Source organism: Lytechinus pictus, chromosome 14 (genome assembly GCF_037042905.1).
Source record: "Lytechinus pictus isolate F3 Inbred chromosome 14, Lp3.0, whole genome shotgun sequence".
Classification (NCBI taxonomy): domain Eukaryota; kingdom Metazoa; phylum Echinodermata; class Echinoidea; order Temnopleuroida; family Toxopneustidae; genus Lytechinus; species Lytechinus pictus.
Window position 1 is genome coordinate 15,105,744 of NC_087258.1, and position 20,234 is coordinate 15,125,977.

A 20,234-nucleotide genomic window follows, 5' to 3' on the forward strand; every position below is an offset into this window, starting at 1 on the left:
GCCTAACAAAGCGTTTGCCAATATATTGTATCATACGGGACATACGGGACCATTGATCTAAAATGATCTAACCTCCCTTTCACACGGTACAAAAATCGTAGCTTGAATGATGATTCCAGTGAAAAATAAGGCTCATGGCGAATATTTAGCACGTGTGAAACAAAACAAGAACATGAATTGAATCACGAACGCTAATCACAGTCACGATTACAATAGCAACCATCATTAAAATGATGATTCAAGATTCACATGTGAAAAGGTCCTTAATCAATGTAAAATAAATGATGCACAACCATTGACTATTCAGACTGCAGGGATTGCAATGCACATTCAGTAAGTAATTATGACGACAGTTGGGGCATCCTTTAGCCGGGCTACTGCAAGAGATATTCCACAGTCTATCCGTGAGATTGCAATTCACTGCCAGGGCGTGCGTTAACGAAACGTGACGAAGGTCATGCCTTTGGGCTCCACCTCAATCAGGACTTTGCTGCTGGAACCGCAGGACAGTTTGAAAGTCGGAGTGGAGGTTGAGCCGACAGTGTAGGCGATGATCAGATGGCTGTTTCACGTTTTCCGGAGCAATTGTTGCCGGAGCAAATGTCATGGAACACAATATTGACAGGTGTTGCGAGAGGGCGTTACGCAGACCGTGTGCCGCCATATTCCCACTATTACCGAAGAGATCCAGGGCGATTTATAAAAGGATTGCCTAGCCCACCCAAGGGTTTCCCGCTACGGACGTTCACTGCAAACATTCAGGGATGTAGCCAAGAGGCCGGCTTCGAGGACAAATTTTATCGACTTTGGACTCGGGCCGAGTCACATGTACAATGTCTGTGAGGCCCGAGATACATACGTCGAAAGGTAGACTGAGGCCGACCCGAAGGCGGCTCGACGTATGTGCATCATGCTCAATATTTTTGATTGCCGGACCGCCAAGTCATATTACCAATTTATACAAAAGTCTGATAACATTTTCTCGAACACAAATTGATAGCAATATATACATGCACTGTAATGGGCACTGGCGGCGGAAGCCCAAAAAAATTAGGGGGGACCACCAAAACTTTTTGACAAGCAAAAAAAAAAAAAAGGGTTATTAACAACAAGTTTAGGGGGGACACGTCCCCCCGCTCCCCGCTTCCGCCACCTATGGGATCAACACATTCCTAGCTCTCTATAATTCTCTTCAAAACGTGAATCAAATATTAACAGTTATGTCAGAAAGGTTTGAGCAGACGTTATAGGTTGGAAAGGCGAGCATGATAGGAAACGCGCCATTTCGTCTCTCCAGTCATTTCTGATGCCGTTGTTCATGATCAATACACATAACTCAAGATGTGATAGAATAATTATGGCTATATAAGGAAACATAAATTAATCAGGAATCTCGTCCCCATTACAGTCCTAACACTGGTTAAGTGGAAACCAGTTTTAAATCTTCGAAACTAGTTTAACGTGCAATGGGAACGCTCGAAGCGGAAATAACAAGTAGAGGTATATATGTACAAAATAAAGAGTAGAAGTAAACACCTCGCGATGTGGTTTTGAAGACCACCTTGCCTCGTTAAACTAGGGGAGGACTCAACCGTTCCTCGAAAACTAATCTTCACACATATTTGGATAGTCCAGATTGGACCTTTTTATTTTGAAGTTCTCTTTCCCATAGCTAACATAGAGGGCACATGTCTCCCAATCTCTAATCAGCGCCAATCCACTCATGAGCTTTCGGAAAGAGAACTTCCAAATACCAAGGTCCAATCTGGACTAATATTTGGAGCGCTATTGCATACGCTGCGGTTTCAAATTTCGCGCGAAACATTTCCCCGCTCTGAGAGCGTTCCCTTAGCACGAAGACCGGCTTGTTCTGAAAACCAGTTCAGGGGCCCGTAACACTAAACTTAGCAATGATCGTAGAACAATTTTTCTACGATTGATTCCATTGACTACAATGTACAATCAATCGTGAAGATCAAGCGTACGATCAATCGCTAACCTTTGTGTTACGGGACCCAGGAGGTGGAGGAGGTTGCTACAGCAACGGCGTTACGCGAGCTTTTAAACTGGTTTCCTAAATTGTTTAAGGGAAACCAGTTCAGAACGTATATTGAGTTCCATTGCGAGGACAGAATCCGCGTTTTCAAACGTCGATTCAAAACGCCGATCGTAAACGTGGTTCTGGGAGTGCTGTTTATGCTTAACTTTTCAGAGGCGAAATCACGATCTCCAGCTGGTTTCGCTTCGTAATTTTCGTTGAGCAGGAAAGCGAGGTCAAATTTGGCGCGCCCTTTTTCGAAAGTTTTTTTTTTTCCGAGTGTTGTTATGGGGAAGGTACGTCGACTATTATATAAACATCGAACAATTTCCGATATTTTAGTCATTGCATGGACCTTCTTGATATAGCCATATAGTTTCCACCATGGTGAGGATAATAGTAAGAAAAAAAAAAATATTAAGTATACAAAATAATAAAATATATATTTGTTTATGCTACTGGGGCATCTGGCGATGTCTCCTCATTATAACTCATGTTCTAAGTTTTTTTTTTAATCCCTCAACGTTCATCGTGATGACAAATTGGAAGAGTAATACTAAGTTTACACATGCAAAACAAGGGAGATGAGAGGTAATTCAGTGGAGGTAACATGCGACCATGGAGCAATGCGACTGTAGTTGCCCGCGGATTTTCATCTCACCGGGAGCATGTACCAAATGACGTCATTTAAACACGTTTACGATCGTTGTTCTGTTTATACTTCCCGAGAAAGCCTGATTCTGGTCAAACGACGTTTACAAACGCACCTTTTTGTGAGTTTACGATCGGCGTTTTGAAACAGCGTTTAAGTGAAAGTAAGCATGGACGCAACCGTGTTTTGGACTAATCACGTTTGGAAACGCTGATTCTGGCCTGAAAAGTGGAAGCATAAACACGGCCTAAGTTAAACAAATTACTAGGTGATACTACAATCACGCCAACGAAACCGACTCTAAATGGACCGATTGTATTCCATTGGAAGTAACGTACTACCTTTTGGTCGGTCTGGAGTCGGATTCGCTCGTCACGTTGGTGGGATTTTGAAGTAAAGAATCGTAAGGAAAGAAGTTCATAATAACTGCATGATATAGCTGAAATACTTCCTTATGAAATTTAAGAATTCAAATGGAACATGGAATTAGATTAGGTGTTAGGTGATTTCCTTCAGGGTTATTTTATGTAATTCCTAATTGAATTATATCACAATACATGGGCCGCGGGACGCTTTTCAAAGTGGTGGCTGGCCATGCAAAAAATCACAATCCTACGGTCATTTTTACGTTTTGTACACGGTTTTGGAAAAAATTGCCCCTGCAATATAAGGACAAAACTTGGATGAATCTACTGTGAAAGACACGTAAATACAATCCATGCAATGATCCGAAAGCAATAATTCAATCTCATTTCCCCAACTCCACTGTTTGAAATCGTACCTCCCAACCCTTCCTCGCTTGTATCCTCGTTCTCAGCGCACAGATCCTCAATTGTCAGCGTTACAAGGGTTCTTCCTCGAAGCCTTTCAGGTGTCCAACAGGTCAAAGTAGCTTCGCCGGAACGCAGATGCCACATGTACAATGACAGCATTTGACAATCACATCGCCAAGGATTGACATCGAACGAGATCGACCTAGAAACTTCTGGGAGTATCCCGGGCCAGATATTGACGAGGTAGTTGTTTCCAAGAAGGAGAGAGAATTGGCCAAGATTTCCAAAGGCATTCGGATTGATTATGTTAAGGAGATTCCCCTCAAGATTAAGTTCACGGAGCAGCAAATTGGATCGCAAGGCATGTGTATCTAGGCTTGTCACGGCATTCCCCCTGAGGTTTAAATTCTTGAGTCGCGGTACAAACAGAAATGAATCTTGGTTCAACCGACGGATGTTATTAAACGACAAATCTATCTCATCTGCCTTTATCAATATTATTAATGGCACGGTAACAAGTAAGTTCTTCCGAAGGGAGATTTTCCACAAGAGTGTAGAAGTGATATTAGTTGGCGCGCTGTTTTGACTGAAGATTGAAGTCACATTGTCCATGTTTAACGAATTCATCTGAGTAAATAATCTATCCTTGCTAAACAAGAGCTCAAAGGGAAAGGATCGGACCAGAGTATTGGACATTGACAACGTTTGAAGGTGAGGGAGATTCAGAAATAATCTTGATTCAACTTTGCTGATGGGGTTATCCGACAAGGATAGGTAATAGAGCCTATCACAACCCTCGAATACCAATGAATATAGGTATGATATCAAATTGGAATCAAGCATCAATCGACCGATTGAACACTTTACATTATACGTAATATTTCCCATCTGGCCGTTCACAGAAGGAATACTGCTTGTCAGGTTTTGTATCACATTCTGTCTAGCAGAAATAAATTCAACATTTGAAGAATAAGGTAGAACTAGAAGCTTCAAGGAATTCCCATCCAACTGAATTGTTGTCACTTTGCTTGAACTGAAATAGTGGTCATCGAGATTGGTAATGGAGTTAAAACTCATCTTTAAAAATATCAGATTCGGGAATTGAGATATATTCAATATTTCAGGTGATGACAAAAGGTTGCCATCGAGAAATATGTGATCGAGAGCCAGACTGCCGTTTAATCTTGCATTAACAATCCTGTTCCAAGATAAATCGATTGATTTTAAGTATCGTAGTTCTATATCATCAAGAGCAACTTCTTGTATCTCATTATTTCGCACATCGAGCCGAAAAGGATTTGAAAATTGCGATAAAGCTGGAAGTTTTTGTAATCTATTACCATCGAGCTCAACTGTTCTTAGATTACTACATCCCAGGAATGTCGTTGAACCGATGTACGTAATATAGTTACTAGTAAACGAAATTCCACCCAATGTTGAGAAATTTTGGTATTGACCAACCTCATATATCTTATTGTGCCGAAGATATAGTTTAAAGAGTTGTATATCGGGGTTGAGCTTTTGAAGATTGAATGACACGATATCATTGTGGGATAAATCAAGGTGATTTATATTTGGGAAAGACTTGAGAAACCTAAGATCATGGATGTCATTCCCGCTCAGTTTTAAAGATGTCAGCGAGTCGAGAACGTGGTTCCTCGATTCCAGAATTGATATATTCGTTATACGATTGTTTCTAATATCAAGTGATGAAAGAATGGGAAGGGCAGTCTTGTTTATCATTAATGTACCGTGGAGACTGCAATTTGATAGTACAAGACTAATAAGATCGGACATTACCGGCATATGGAATAAATCCTCCAGTGGATTACCATCCAACCTCAGATACTGTAATGAATTTTTGTTACCAACCCTAAAGTCTTCTAGTGAGCGAATTCCATTATAACCTACTTTAAGGGTAGATAGTTTTTTCCCTAACATGATAAAAGGGTAATTGCCAAGTGAGATTGACTCCAGATTGTGGGGGACAACAGTTCTTTGGATGAGGTTGCCCGTCAGATCCAGGAACTCAAGCAGGATGAGGCTACTAAGATCGGGTATAAACCTTATGAAGTTATCTCTCATGAGGATGGTCGTCACGGTATATACTGTGTGGGATTCCTGCATGTCAAAGACGCGGAGTCCGCACGAATCGGCTAAGAGATACTTGGTAATCATGTGACTGTCGGAATATTTTCTTATGAAATTGAAAGAGAGCTCAAGATTGGTAAAATACATTGCGGATGAATCATTGACGGCTAGTGACTGAATTAAATTGTTTCTAATAACTAGGGATATCTCTGGGAGAGATCGAAGGAAACCAAGGTCGGTCAGGAAATTGCTTTCTAGGACCAAAGATGATAGAACAACCATATGCTGGAAGGTTCCACGCTCAATTGTAGATATCGCATTGTGGCCTACATCCAATCTCTTTACCCTGGTCAGGTTGGAGAAAGACTCTGCCCGGAGCACACGAAGGTTGTTTCTTGATAGATTGATAGCCTTGACTTCGAAAGTCACGTTGACTTTGGGAACTTCGGAAAGAATTCCGTTCGCGCAATGGAGAAAAGAATATGAACAAGTACATGACTTTGGACACGTGGGCTCTTCTGATTTCACAGACAATGACAGAATCAACAGCACTAACGTACGAAGATATTGGTTTCGAGTCTCCACGCCAACTGTTGCACAACATAATTCAGAATTTGCCATCTCGAAATTTGGACTTAGCAATGGCCGGGCAATAGGTATTGGATCTCACTTGCATAACTACTACGCTGAAGCGATGCAAATCTCCAGTTTCGGGTCTATTTATCAATTTTTCTCTCTCCGAGAAAGTACTTTTTATTCATTTCTTTTGTTTTGCAAACAAAACAAAGCAGCGGCGGATCCAATTTTGCAAAACACATGAAATGCTGGCATTTGATTAGATTTATTAAATCTGCAATTTGATGTTAACATGCTTAGAAATTTTGTTGAATTATCATTTCGATTCATCATGTCACTGGCACCATTAAACATAAACAAAATGAAATCTTTGCGGTATTTTTAAAGGAAACACATGTAATATTTTTTATCAGAATATAATTAATTGCATCTAGAAATGTATTACTGTATTATCTTGTGAAAATGAAAAGCTTTAATTTAGCCAACAATGGAAGATACTTTTTTTTTGGCATTAGCAAATTTATGGAATAAGCCACAGAAACAGTAATATACATGTAATGGTTTTGATTGAGTGTTTTTATATATATATATATACATTTTCGGGATAATCCGATTATACGGCTATTGAACCCTTAGATGTGCTGCATAGGGACGGAGTGGCGCTTGTCTCCTTTATAAGGAAAAAAATGAAGAAGATGTTGAAGAAGAAAACGAAGAACAGAAAATTCAGAAAGAAATAAAGAAAAAAGAGAAACAAAGAAAGAAAAAAATAAAGAAAAAAAGGAAAGAAAGAATGATAAAAATAAAGTAAGAGAGAAAGAAAGAAAGAAAGAAAGAAAAAAGTGAGGGGAAAGGGAGGGGGAAAGAATCGTAAACAAAAAGAAGGAGAGAAAGAATGAAAGAAAGAAAGATATCGAATTATTTTCTCATAGAAGTATGCATGAAAAAATGTGTCTTATGTTATATATTCAATACACAGTTGAAACTTTTTCAAATTTAAATAAATGTTATCGCATGCCATATCAATAAGGGAGTTGCTCGCATGTGACGTCACAAAAAACGGACTCGCTTATTTTGCCAAATCTTTTTTTTTTTCATTTGTATGTTCAGAGCCCCGTAAAACAAAGGTTGGTGATTAATAGCTAAGGGAAATCACCTTTCAAGACCATCGTTGCATACATGTGCATTTTGCTCAGTAGATTGACTAGGAACCAATCAGAATTACTCATTTAAATCAGCGATTAATCGCTAACCTTTGGGTCAGGGGGTCTGGCCCTGGTATTGTTAGAATCATAAACAAGTGCTGGTATCGATATTGTTGATATTCATATCAGGGGCCCGTAACACAAAGCTTAGTAATGATCGTAGAAGCACTTTTCTACGATTGATTCCATTGACTACAATACACAATCAATTGTGAAAATTAAGCGTACGATTAGTCGCTAACCTTTCTGTTACCATGGTTACGGGACACAGGGGGTTGTTCAAAAACGTACCTAGTAGACATGAAATCTACACCAATATAATAACACAAAAAGGATTCCTATTAATTGCAATTTGATATTGTATCGAATTTCGTACCACGATCAACAGGGGGGGGGGGGTGATCTTCACCCACGACGTCAGTCAGCATAAGTTTGCAACATTTTAATGCACATATATATATTTTTAATGATGATGTTTCCCATGATGGCTTATTGCAAATGCAGGGGAACAAGTTGGCAGAACTTTGAAACGTAGCTAAGAATATATTCGAAGCACCCTACAATGGTCATTTGGGGGTATTAGTTGCCAAGAGTCTATGGGGCTTTTAATTTTAACATGGGGTGGGGTAAGACGATCTAACGAAGATGTTGACATGGGAACAATACGATCTAAACATGTTGACACCGGGGAGTGCAATACAATCTAAAGAAGATGACACGGGGGGCAATATGATCTAAAGAAGATGTTGACACAGGGGAGGCAAGAAGATCTAACGATCATGAATTTGAAAGACCCTGATGAGGATATTGACATGATTAAGAATGCTCGAAGAACGAGCATAGAGACGGATACCCCGTTCACCTCTGATACCAGTAATGTCCCAAGCTGGGATAATCCACCGATTCATTTTATCAGCGGTAGGAAAGTAAGACGAGCATCGTCGCCTGAAAGGACATCATTGTCAGGTGCGAATGCGGAAAGGGATACTGTCTTCAGGGAAAGCTCAGAGTCCGGTAGCAACGGTGAGGTGCACCGCCGAATCAAACTGATGCGAATGCACGGCCGGAGGAACAGTGGTACTAACTCGAAAGATTCTGGATACGCAGGTGGGAGTTTTGCCTCAAATGACAGTTCACGCAATCTTTTAGCGTACAGAGATTTGCACGAAGATCAGCAGAAACGTGAAAAACCCAACATGGGCGTAGTGAAAGACGTAGATAATACGAGAGATATTACACCGGTAATATTTGAAATGGAGAGTGAAACGGGGCCTCTTGTTCGTCTCAACAGCACCCGATCATTGGATCCGCAACAGCCAAGGTGTTACAGTCTTCAGGTACCCCCACGACCTTCTTTGTACCATGCCAATGTAACGCGTAACAACAGCCACCCATACTACTCTCAGGCCCGACCTGTGAGGCGTATAGTTGGATCATCAGTGAGAGGGAGAAGGAATCCTTTGCCATTCTATTCCCAAGATACCTCAAGGCATGAGCGGTATAATGAATACCCATACATAGTGGACTGCCCGCCGCTTTACTACGAAGACTCTTACTTCAATTTCAACGAACATTTGGAACATCCTGCAAGAGTACCTCGTAGGACCAACAACCCACTGTATCGTCTACCTCCACAGGAGAATCAACAGTACTCTCCAAACCTCTTCCCATCTCTTTCTTCCTTTCCAGTGACTCCCCAGCTCCATCAAGTACCTCACGACCAGATGCAAGTTGTAAAACGCAGGACAACCTCAACCCAGACACCAACCAACTAGAGCCCAGATACTCCCCCAGCTAGCCCGCCCTCTGCGCCGTCCATCATCAGATGGCATTGGGAAGGGCGGTCGTTCGTTATAATGCCTCTTGAGGACATGACTCTTGATTTCCTCGGTCCGATATACTTAGCGGAATCCAGGAGTGAGAGTGATCAAAGCCTCGATGAAACTACGGGTATAGCCATTGCATCAGATTCTGATACAACACGACCACCGCAACTGCCCCGAGAAGGACGCGCCACGAACTCTGAAACAGACAGTGATCAATCGGATAGGCCAGATAGGTCAGACATCCTCTAAAGATGAGGACAGTATAAAAGATGAGAAAGCACTGCTCTTGGAGGCTAAATCTGATTGGATTCATGATACACAATTATGAAGTTATAAACCAGACTTAACTATGATTTTGTCTCTTAGTGTCCTCAAGTATATATCACTCTTATTAAAGTTATTACCAGGAATAAGTGATTTCTGAAGATGGGCAATATCATGACCCATATTTTTTTGCACATAATTATCTTAGTCATTTCGACGACATAGCATTTGTATACATATCGTACATATCTAATCTTTCCTGTACAATCCCCAGATTTACGGCATTCTAATAAAACTGTGATATTTTCATTACCAATCAGTCGAGTACGATATCCATGGGAGGGGGGGGCAACGAATATAATTTTTATGAAAAATCTGGGGGTACCTCTCACACCTTTATGAACCTTCACGTTACGCTTCGTATGGATGGAGAAAAAAATATATGATTTTGATTATTACAAAATAATGCTCCATGAAGGTAATTATGTGTCCAACCAACATTCGGCATTTCTTTTGGGCATTTTTAATTAGTCCAGTGTAATGAAAATTTTGCTCATTCTAAAGTAATTGCTGCTTATTTTTTTAACCTTACTGGACAATAATGCTTCCCGCATGGGTGTAAAACACTGCCCCAAATTGGTTGGACACATAATTACCTCCATGGTGGTTAAAATTTTACCCAATATATTTTTTTTTACAGTGAACAAGACGTGGGTATTCCCTTTTGATGAAGTTGACCTTGGTCATGGGTGGTGGAACCTACCATTTCAATAGTGGGATATCATTCTGATGCTGGGGTACAAAGCACTCCAATAAAAAGGGGTTGTTTTTCACGGCCGTGCGATATACGCACGTGAAATCAAATGGGGCATCCAAATTACCGAAATTATTTTAAGATGGCTACGTTTTTACTTAAATTGTTTTTTCGGGGTCACTTTTCGTTTTAGAGTAGGTTTAAAAATAAGGAACTTCTTCTTAGCGACAGGCGAATCCAAGAGACCTCGCGAAAAATTTGCGAAGCTTCCGAACATTTAAGCGCACGTTTTGGGCACCCTTGTCGCTCCCTTAAAAAAGCCTTCGCAAAATTTCTGCCAGCCCCGTCAATAAGGCGCCGAAATTCTGAAAAAGACACAGAGGGGCATACGGGTTGATTATACAATACCCAACGTCGAGGTAAATCTGGTACAATAGCGTTATAGTTTTTATCATTTGGTCCCTTTCTTTAGGTATGACTGTGATAAAAACGTTCGGAACTCTCGGGAAAGGAGTTCTAGTCACACTTCGTTGTGTAGTTTATGTAGTGACACATTTGCTGTGTTTTACCACTTGTCTTTCGAATTTATGTGTTGATATCATGTTAGTTCCAATCTTACAATTTTCTTGTTTAAATCTACAATTTAATGTTGGGATATTTCCGGAGCATTTTAGTAAGGACACCAAGCACTTGCCTAAATTTCCGTTCAGAATACTGTTGCTGAAATATTGCAGTATGTAGACCGAGGCGTTATTAATAAAGACAACCAATGGTAATTACCTCCCAAAAGCAGAGCATCATTAATTTAAGTCACAGAAAAATATATATTACAAAACCTACAATATTCAATCGAGCATATTAAGTGAGAGTGAAATGTTTTTTAGCACTTGAACGTCGCACAAGTAAATGCGTCCTCTCGACGTAATTTTCCGGCAACTATATGTTCAGTAATATTGCGATCAACAGTCGCGATCAACATAGTCGCAATATAAGCGTTAAAGTAGGGATTAAAATAAAGGTTCGTTCACTTACCCCCGTTCAAAATACGCATTCGATTAAAGGCACGGAAAATGAATAAATATCAATGCAGGGAATAGGTATTATAGACACCGGCATCCTACGATTAGAACATTGTTATTGTACGATCGGCGCAGTAATAGTACGATATCTGTACGATCTACATTTATATGGCGTTTTCCCACGACGATGCCCAACTAACTGTACAATGCTGTCTGCACATGATATGAACGCAAATATCGTTGCCGCCTACCACCTACAATGCCACCAGCAAACGTAGACTAATCCATCGTAGCAAATATAAACGAAGCATATCTCCGATCTGACCACAAGACGTAAAACATAATTTTTATTCATTTTTTTTCGTATTATATAATTTCATACTATAGTATACCGAGCATTATTCCGAATGCCAATGAAAACAATTACATTTTCAATACAAATTGCGATTTGTTTAAAAACAGATCGTAGTCGGATTGCATAGTATATTGTGGACAGGAGATAAATAGTGCATATAATCATAAAAAGTTGTTCTTGTGGAATTCACCCATGTAGGGGTTCGCGCGATTGTATATGCCATTTGAAGCTGTCACGTCGAGTAAGGGTCGATCTCACTCTTAATATTAGGTAGATTTCGCTACCACTATGCAGACGCTTTCTGGTACGTTGATAATCTATTGTCAAAAGACCTGTATGACAAAACAGTCTTTGTCGAATATCAGTGAATCAAAACAGCAGTGTCGTCCGTGACTCTGGACAAATACTTTGCAATTTTTCGTCAGCTCCGAATCTTAGTACGATCTGCTGTCCTTGTTCCCCAATTTTCGATAAAGGCCTCTCAGCTGTTCATTGTGATTCAACGGGAATTTTCAATACATTTACTATGTTCTAGAATCCGTCTCCGTCAGAATTAAGTAAACTCGCTATTCTTGGATGGAATGTTCAACAAGTATATCCTAACTGCTTTATATGGGTTCATGTATATTATTGTTACACTTAATGTACACTATATTACTCTTTCTTTGTTTAATACATCGACAATTGCCATATTAAGGGTAATTGTCATCAATAAAGTGGCAAATACAGACCATCGTGTAACTCGTAATCCTTATAACAAAGACGGTGTTATAAATAACAGAATTATATTTTCTAAGAGGGCCAGACCTTCATGTGTTCATCATACACCATAGAGTCTGAAATAAACACCAATAGTGTTAAAGTAACACACAAAATATGTAATAACACCATGGGGACGAGCTAACACCACAAAATTAACACTGGTGTAAATACTTGGAGTGGTCCTCTCAGAACGCCAACTGGTGCAATTTCCACCCCACTATTTTCTGGTGTAAAAACTACGGTGTTAAAACAACACTATTCTACTTCGTGAAAGGTCCAAGTTTAGACTACGGTCACACCCAAAATATGAAAATTGGGGAAAAGGAGAGTATTTTGTTAATAATAATAATAGTGATATTTTATATAGCGCGCACACCGTCCAGAGACGCTCATGAGGCTAGGCCAGCAAAAGTTCCTTTAGATAGCAAATATTATATACACGTACATTACAAACAGCTACTATAAATAGAAATCTTGAGTCACTACAAGTATCATCCTGGAAATTCCCAGCTACATCCTGGTGGGGCCTGGTGCCCTTGTGCTTGCTGCCCCGTTCACCGACAATTTAAGGGGCAAGCCCGGTCAGCTCAGTACTCACAGGAGCTCTAGCAAATAAGGGCACCAGCCCCCATAGGAAGCTAGTCAGACCAGAGTGTACCTTAAATGCATACAAAACAAATATTATTTCTTAAAAATAGTACATAATTATACAGTGTATATATATTTAGTTGTGAAGGTATTAAATGTTGAACATATAGGTCTTAAGGTGTACTTTAAATGTTTCATGTACTTTAATGGAGCGAAGTGACTGAGGAAGTTGATTCCACAACTTGGCCGCAGCATGTGAGAAGGACCTATCCCCCCAAGAATGTCGGGTACGAGGAATCAGAAGCAAATTGTCACTTCTAGATCTTAAAGTACGAGTTGGATTGTAGGGATGTAGCGTATCTTTAATATATTGTGGCGACATCCCATGAATGGCTAGAGGAACAAGTAACACGAGCTTAAAATGAACTCTTTTGTTGACAGGCAACCAGTGAAGAGAACGTAAAATTGGTGTGATTGAAGACATTCTAGGTGTGTAGGTAAGAAGTCTCGCACTGGAATTTTGAAGAGACTGAAATTTGTTTAGCTGGTGTTTGGGCAGTCCGAAGAGAACAGAATTACAAAAATCTAAACGAGATGAAATTAATGCATGCAGTAATTGTTCACATGCTTTGTCAGTCAAGAACCTACGTATAAATCCCAAGTTACGCAATTGGTATCTCACTGACTTGGAAATACTAGACACCTGCTGATCAAAGGTCATGTTGCTATCAAATATAACACCAAGGTTCCGCACATTTGAGACAGGGAGAATGACTTTATCACCTACATGCAGAACCAACTGATTGTGATTTGCTTTCATTAAGGAGTTCTTGGAGCCCAAAATTATGAATTCGGTTTTATTTTCATTGATCTTCAGACTGTTGGAATTCATCCATAGCTTCATATCTTGAATACATTCTTCAACATTTTTCAATGCTTCGGCTATCACTTCTAATTTAGGAGGAACAGAAACAAAAAGCTGAATGTCATCAGCGTAGCAATGGTAGTTAATATTATACTTCTTAATTATAATATTGATTGGTTGTAGATAAATGGAAAACAATAGTGGACCACCAACAGAGCCTTGTGGTACACCGTAAGAGAGGGGACACTTGTCAGATTTAGAGTTATTTACAGAGACATACTGGGTTCTATTTTCTATGTACGATGTAAACCACTGTAATGCAGTGCCTGATACCCCGAGAGAGTAAAGTCTCTTCACAAGTATCGAGTGATCAATAGTGTCAAAGGCACTGGACATGTCAAGTAACACCAGAAGTGTTATGTTGCCTTTGTCCATTTCACAAAGGACATTATCTACAAGGTTGGTTAAGAGAGTTTCAACACTGTGATATGGACGGTATGCAGATTGAAGATTATCGATCAGATTGTTTTGAATGAGATAAGTACGAAGACGTGAAAAAGCTACTCGTTCTGCCAATTTAGACAAATATGACAAATTTGAGATGGGTCTATAGTTCTGTAGAATGTCACTGTTAAGGTTAGATTTCTTCAGAGTGGGACGAACTGAGGCAATCTTCATAGAGTCTGGCACTATTCCAGAAACAAGACTTGTGTTTATTATGTTCACAATGGATGGTACGATAGTGGGGAGACATTTTTTAAGAAGTGATGTTGGTATTGGATCAAGGTCACTAGATTTAGAAGATGAGCTCATTATGATGGACCTTATCTCATCGAAATAAGTTGGGGAGAGTGTATCCAACGTACTATCTGTGGTTCGAGGTATATCAAACCCTCCAATGTTAGGGAGAGTTGTTATAACATCTTGTATTTTTTCTTTGAAAAAGTTGCTAAAACGAACCACAAGATTTATCGAGGAAGGAAGAGGAGTAGGCTTTTTTCTATTTAGAAGAACATTAGCAACTTTGAAAAGCTGTCTCGTATCTGTGCAGTTTTCTATAAGAAGGGAGTTATATGATAATTTAGCAGCTCGAACGCATGACTGCACTTCCTGCCGCTGATTACGATATTTCTCACGATCAGACTCTAAACCTGATTTGAGCCATTTGCGCTCTAATTTTCTACGAAGGATTTTTGCCCCAGAAATTTCTTGACAGTACCATTGAGTATTGGGACGAACTGTGACAAGTCCTGTTTTCACAGGTGCAAACTCATCTAAAACGCTGTTAAGAAGAGAATTGTAATTATCAACAGATTCTGAAGCATCTTTGCTTGAGCAGTTTTCAAATAAAGACAGTTCAGTTAGTCTTGCCATAAACAACTCAGGATTTATAGCTTTAAGATTACGTGTATGAATCACACTCTTTTCAGCAGCAGGTTTAGTTAGGAGCAACTTACAAATGATGGCAAGATGATCCGAAAGACCATCTACAACATGGATGTCAGTTACTATATCTCCATCTGACCGGCGGGTAATAAGCAAGTCTAAAGTATTACCATGAATATGTGTTGGGACCTGAATATGTTGAGTCAGGTCATAAGCATCAAGAGTTTCAAGGAAATGTATTGTGTTTGGTGTTGATTTGTTTACGTGAATATTGAAATCTCCTACAATTAATATACATGGCTTCTTAAAAAGAAGATAGTCTAGCAGACATGTAAAGTCATCTATAAACAGATTGAGGGAAGATGATGCAGTCGGAGGTCTGTAGACAACACAAAGGCTCAAAGAAACATAATTCTGTACTGCAATGAATTCAGTGAGTTCAAATGAGCTTATATTGAGTGAGGAAGGAATAAGTTTGATGTCAATGTTACCCTTATATAAAAGCCCCACTCCACCACCTCTTTTGTCAGGTCTTGGAACATGATGGAAACAGTATCCACCTGGATTTAGGGCTGCAGTCACAGCATCATCATCTGGATGCAGCCACGTCTCACAGATACCAACAATGTCTAGATCATGATCAATAACAAAGTCAACGAATTCAGAAGTTTTGTTCCGAATTGACCTCATATTGATCATACAGAAAGATGTATATTGTGACTGCGGAACACTGGCCATACCATTAGATCTGACCCGGCGACAATTTCGACGCTTACCTCCCCGACAACCCCTCCGAGTTTTCTTCTGACAACGTCGAAGTCCATAAGAATTTATAGTCTGATTTACATTATGAGGTAACTGAGTAATACTGTCCTTCCATTGCTTTAGCTCAGCTATACTATACTTAAATATGTGCTGTGTGGATAATTGATGAGGACAAGCATTTATCATAGGTATATGATTATTTCCATCAGACTTATTTAACTTATCTGGCCCAGGATTTGGGTGTACTATGGAGATCGTGGCTGGATCGTGGGCGCACGCATGGTACGTTAGGTCGTGACCTCAATAGTGCCGCGACGGACCATGCGTGCGACCACGCGATAAGTATAAAAGCCCCGATCTCCGAGTGATTCGAGTTTTCCAGAGTTTTCCAGAGTTTTCCAGTCAGTTGTTTGTTCCAGTCAGTCATCAGTCAGTAAGAGTACAGTCAGTAATGAGCACGTCGAGTCAAAGGACATATCTAGTGGTAGCCATCGCCCGCAGATCGGTCATCATCAGCAGCTTCGATACTTCGAGGAGATTACCAGACGCGGATCCTTAGAAGGACTGTTCAAGGTAAACCCTCGTCTCCACTATGGCGGGCAAGGTTACTACAGTACATCACCAGCATGCAAGAGTTCAAGCTGGAAACTTGCATGCGAGTTAACATTATATGGAATTCTTCTTTTTAGAAAGCAAATCCTGCTATAGGTTTGATACACATGTACAGTATCACTGACAGGACAACCAACAATAGTGAATGAATGTTCGCACAATAAGTCACCACTCACATACAATGATACGATAAGCCAGACATGAATAAAAGCCATTGCATTACATAATAGTACTTACATTCAAGCTCAGACAGGCAATAACAATACAAGGTTAAGGCTACTTACAGTACAGTAGAGTGTGTAATGGCTACAGTGCCAAAAAAGCAGCAAGACTTCAAAAACTTTTAGCTTTAATAATCATATCAAGAAAAATATCTCCAGAGCCATTTCTTTCCTAGTAGGCTCCTGAATGACTAAATAAACTACTGCTAACAATAAAAACACAAATTTCAGCTTAGAAGTAGTAAAAAGAACTGTCGCTGTAGGAGAGCTAGCATCCAACATGCAAGGACATGGTGTGCGCTCATCCAACATGGCTGTTTGAAAATAACTTCAAACAGTCTTAAAATAAAAAACTACCCTCCTCCCCCCCCCCCAATTTCCATATTTTGGGGGTGACCGTACTCTGAACTTGGACCTTTTCGTATTCTTTATCATGACCGGCTCATCCTTCTTTCTATTCATCTCGTCATCCTCTGTCCTTTCTTTCTTCTGCTCGTGCTTCTTCCTCTTGTTATTGTTTTTATTCTTCTTGTTCTTTCACTTGTTGTCCTTTTTTAATATTCCCTCTTCTTTTCTCCATATTTAACATGATGATGATGATTATGATGGTAACAATGATGGTGGTGGTGAGGATGACGATGATGATTGCGATGATAACATTGCAAAATAAGCGAATAAATGGGTGTGGACGTACTTTGAATAAGAATTAGTATCATAACCAACTCTTCCTTCTCTATTTTCTTCCTCTTCTTCTACACATCTCTTCCTTCTTCTATGTCTTCCTCTTCTTCGTGTTCTTATTCCTTTGTTCTTTATGTTCTTGCTCTTTTTTTAATCTTTTTTTTTCTTTTCTTTTTTTTCTCCTTATTCCTATAATGATAATGTTGATGATGATGATGATGATGATGATGATGTTAATGATGATGACGATGCTGTTGCTGCTGATGATGATGGTGATGATGATGATGGTGGTGGTGGTGGTGGTGATGATGATGTTTATGATGATTATGATGATGATTATGATGATGATAATGATGATGAAAATGAAGAGGATGACAATGGTGATGATGATGATGATGATTATGATGATGGTGGTGGTGGTGGTGATGATGATGTTCATGATGATGATTATGATGATGATGATGATGATAATGATGATGATGAAAATGAAGAGGATGACAATGATGATGATGATGATTATGATGATGATAATGAAGATGGTGGTGGTGGTGATGATGACGTTTATGATGATTATGATGATGATGATGATGAAAATGATGATGATGAAAATGAAGAGAATGACAATGTTGATGATGATGATGATTATGATGATGGTGGTGGTGGTGGTGGTGATGATGATGTTTATGATGATTATGATGATGATGATGATGATAATGATGATAATGATGATGAAAATGAAGAGAATGACAATGATGATGATGATTATGATGATGATGATGATGATGATGATGATAATGACGACGACGACGATGATGATGATGATGATGATGATAACAATGATGATGTTGATGAAGATAATGATCGATTACCGTCCTAATAAAGAAATTATATCTATAACGAACTTTGGAAATTATTGTTATTTTTTAAGATTATAACATAAAAAATCATCAAATTTAACGTTTTTAAGTAAATGTTTTGCTCAAAATGTAAAAAAATAAAAAATAAAACATAGATTAAATTGATAACAACCTTCTTTAAATAGTGTGTTGTATGCTGCGGCTCCACCGGCGAAACCAACTGCAGGGTCCCATTTCACAAATATAAAAGATTGTAACTTTCCCAGTATGGTAACTACCATGGTAACATGGCTCGGTAGCCAATCAAAATCAAGTTTCATGGTCGTTGAAATAATGGCAAAGTTACCATAGGATTGTAAGTCTCAAAAATGTGGGTCGTTTGTCCAGTGGTTAGAGCATTGGACATATAATCGCAAGGTTGTGAGTTCGAATCCTCTCTCTACCATTATCTCCACTTTAATAAAAAGGCCCGAGAGTAATATCTGTCGTCTATAAGGTCAGCCACTATGACTGATTAACCTAGACGTAAAATGTTTCATAGGTAATTAGCTACATACCAGCTTGGCGTTTACCAGCAAAACGCTGTCCTGTCGAGTTCAATATTTTGTTTTGTTAGTATGACTGTGGCGTAACTGGGGAGGGCGATCCTCATCTTATAGGCCTTACGCACGTGACCTCATGATCCAATAGCGCCCTCCCTCAGAGGCTATAGGAATACCATTAAGGGCACATGAGAGTAATTTAAACGCAAGCAAAGCATGCCGGATAGGCGTAAGTAAAGATCACATGACTTTATTGATTAAAATAATTCATTAAAAATAGACAAAATGTTTGTATATCAAAATATAAATGATAGAAACAATGTCATGTTCATACTCTATTATAATTAAGGCCTTTGGGGAGGCTAGACTGCATTTTTGTATTTCATTTTAATTAGTATTACCCACAATGCAGTTCGGGTTTTTCTGGCAATAAACTGGCCGAAAATATGGTTAGTCTTATTTCAGGCCAATTAACTTTTGATTGAGCTGGACAAGTACCCGATTGACATATCAAGTCTGAATGTACTGTTAATTGTGACTAATGTCAGTGAATTAAAGCAAAATCTATCCAAGGATTGATTTTGATGATTTTTTGATGAGCTATGATTTAACACGTGAGTGAATGGGGGTCTGTAATACTCATGTGAGCCCTTAAACGAAGATGTCAGGGGTACGCCATCTCTGCAGATCACCAAGAGAGGAGAGGTACTACCTCGGGACTGAGGGTAAAGGGTATGCCTACAAGGAACATACAAAAAGGTATTTGAAGACGAAACTCCAAAATAAGAGTAAGATCGTAAGAAAATCGGGAATATTTAGGCAAGCAGGGATGATGAACAAATAATGAAAGGTCGAGTGAATAGATGAGTTACATCGGAATACAGTGATAATAAGATTGCATTTTTATCAACGATAGATGGCGTCCAATGTCATTGGTGATGGTGCCATATTAATTTGAAAGAAAAAAAAATCCATCATGTGATGTATCATTAATGAACTCAGTTACCAAAACCTCGACGACCAAGTTAAAACGAAGAACAATAAATTGTTGGAGAATTGTAAAATTATCCGCCATTAATTATTTGATCCAAATGTTGTGTGGAAGGATTTCATGACTTGATGAATAGTTTGTGATAGTCTACGCAGTTAAAAGGCACATTGGTTTAAAAAAAAAAATAATAATATTACCCCCCCCCCCCCCTTCACTACCTGAAGGGGCTTATCCAGATGCATTCATTGACAACATTCATGGATAACAATTTTTTCGTTATCCCCGGGTAATTGTCTGGTTATTTCTCCCCTATAAATGCGAAGGTGTACCAAACAAATGTGTGCTAAATAAAGTCAGCATTCTAAATGTGGTTGCATTTAATCCACACTTTGCCCTAATATGATGCTGCTT

At 39.3% G+C, this 20,234-nt stretch overlaps 1 pseudogene; it reads left to right on the forward strand.

Moving 5' to 3' along the window:
• Nucleotides 1-8,114: 8,114 nt before the first annotated feature.
• On the forward strand, nucleotides 8,115-9,489 carry LOC129276189 (uncharacterized; annotated as a pseudogene).
• Nucleotides 9,490-20,234: the final 10,745 nt, after the last annotated feature.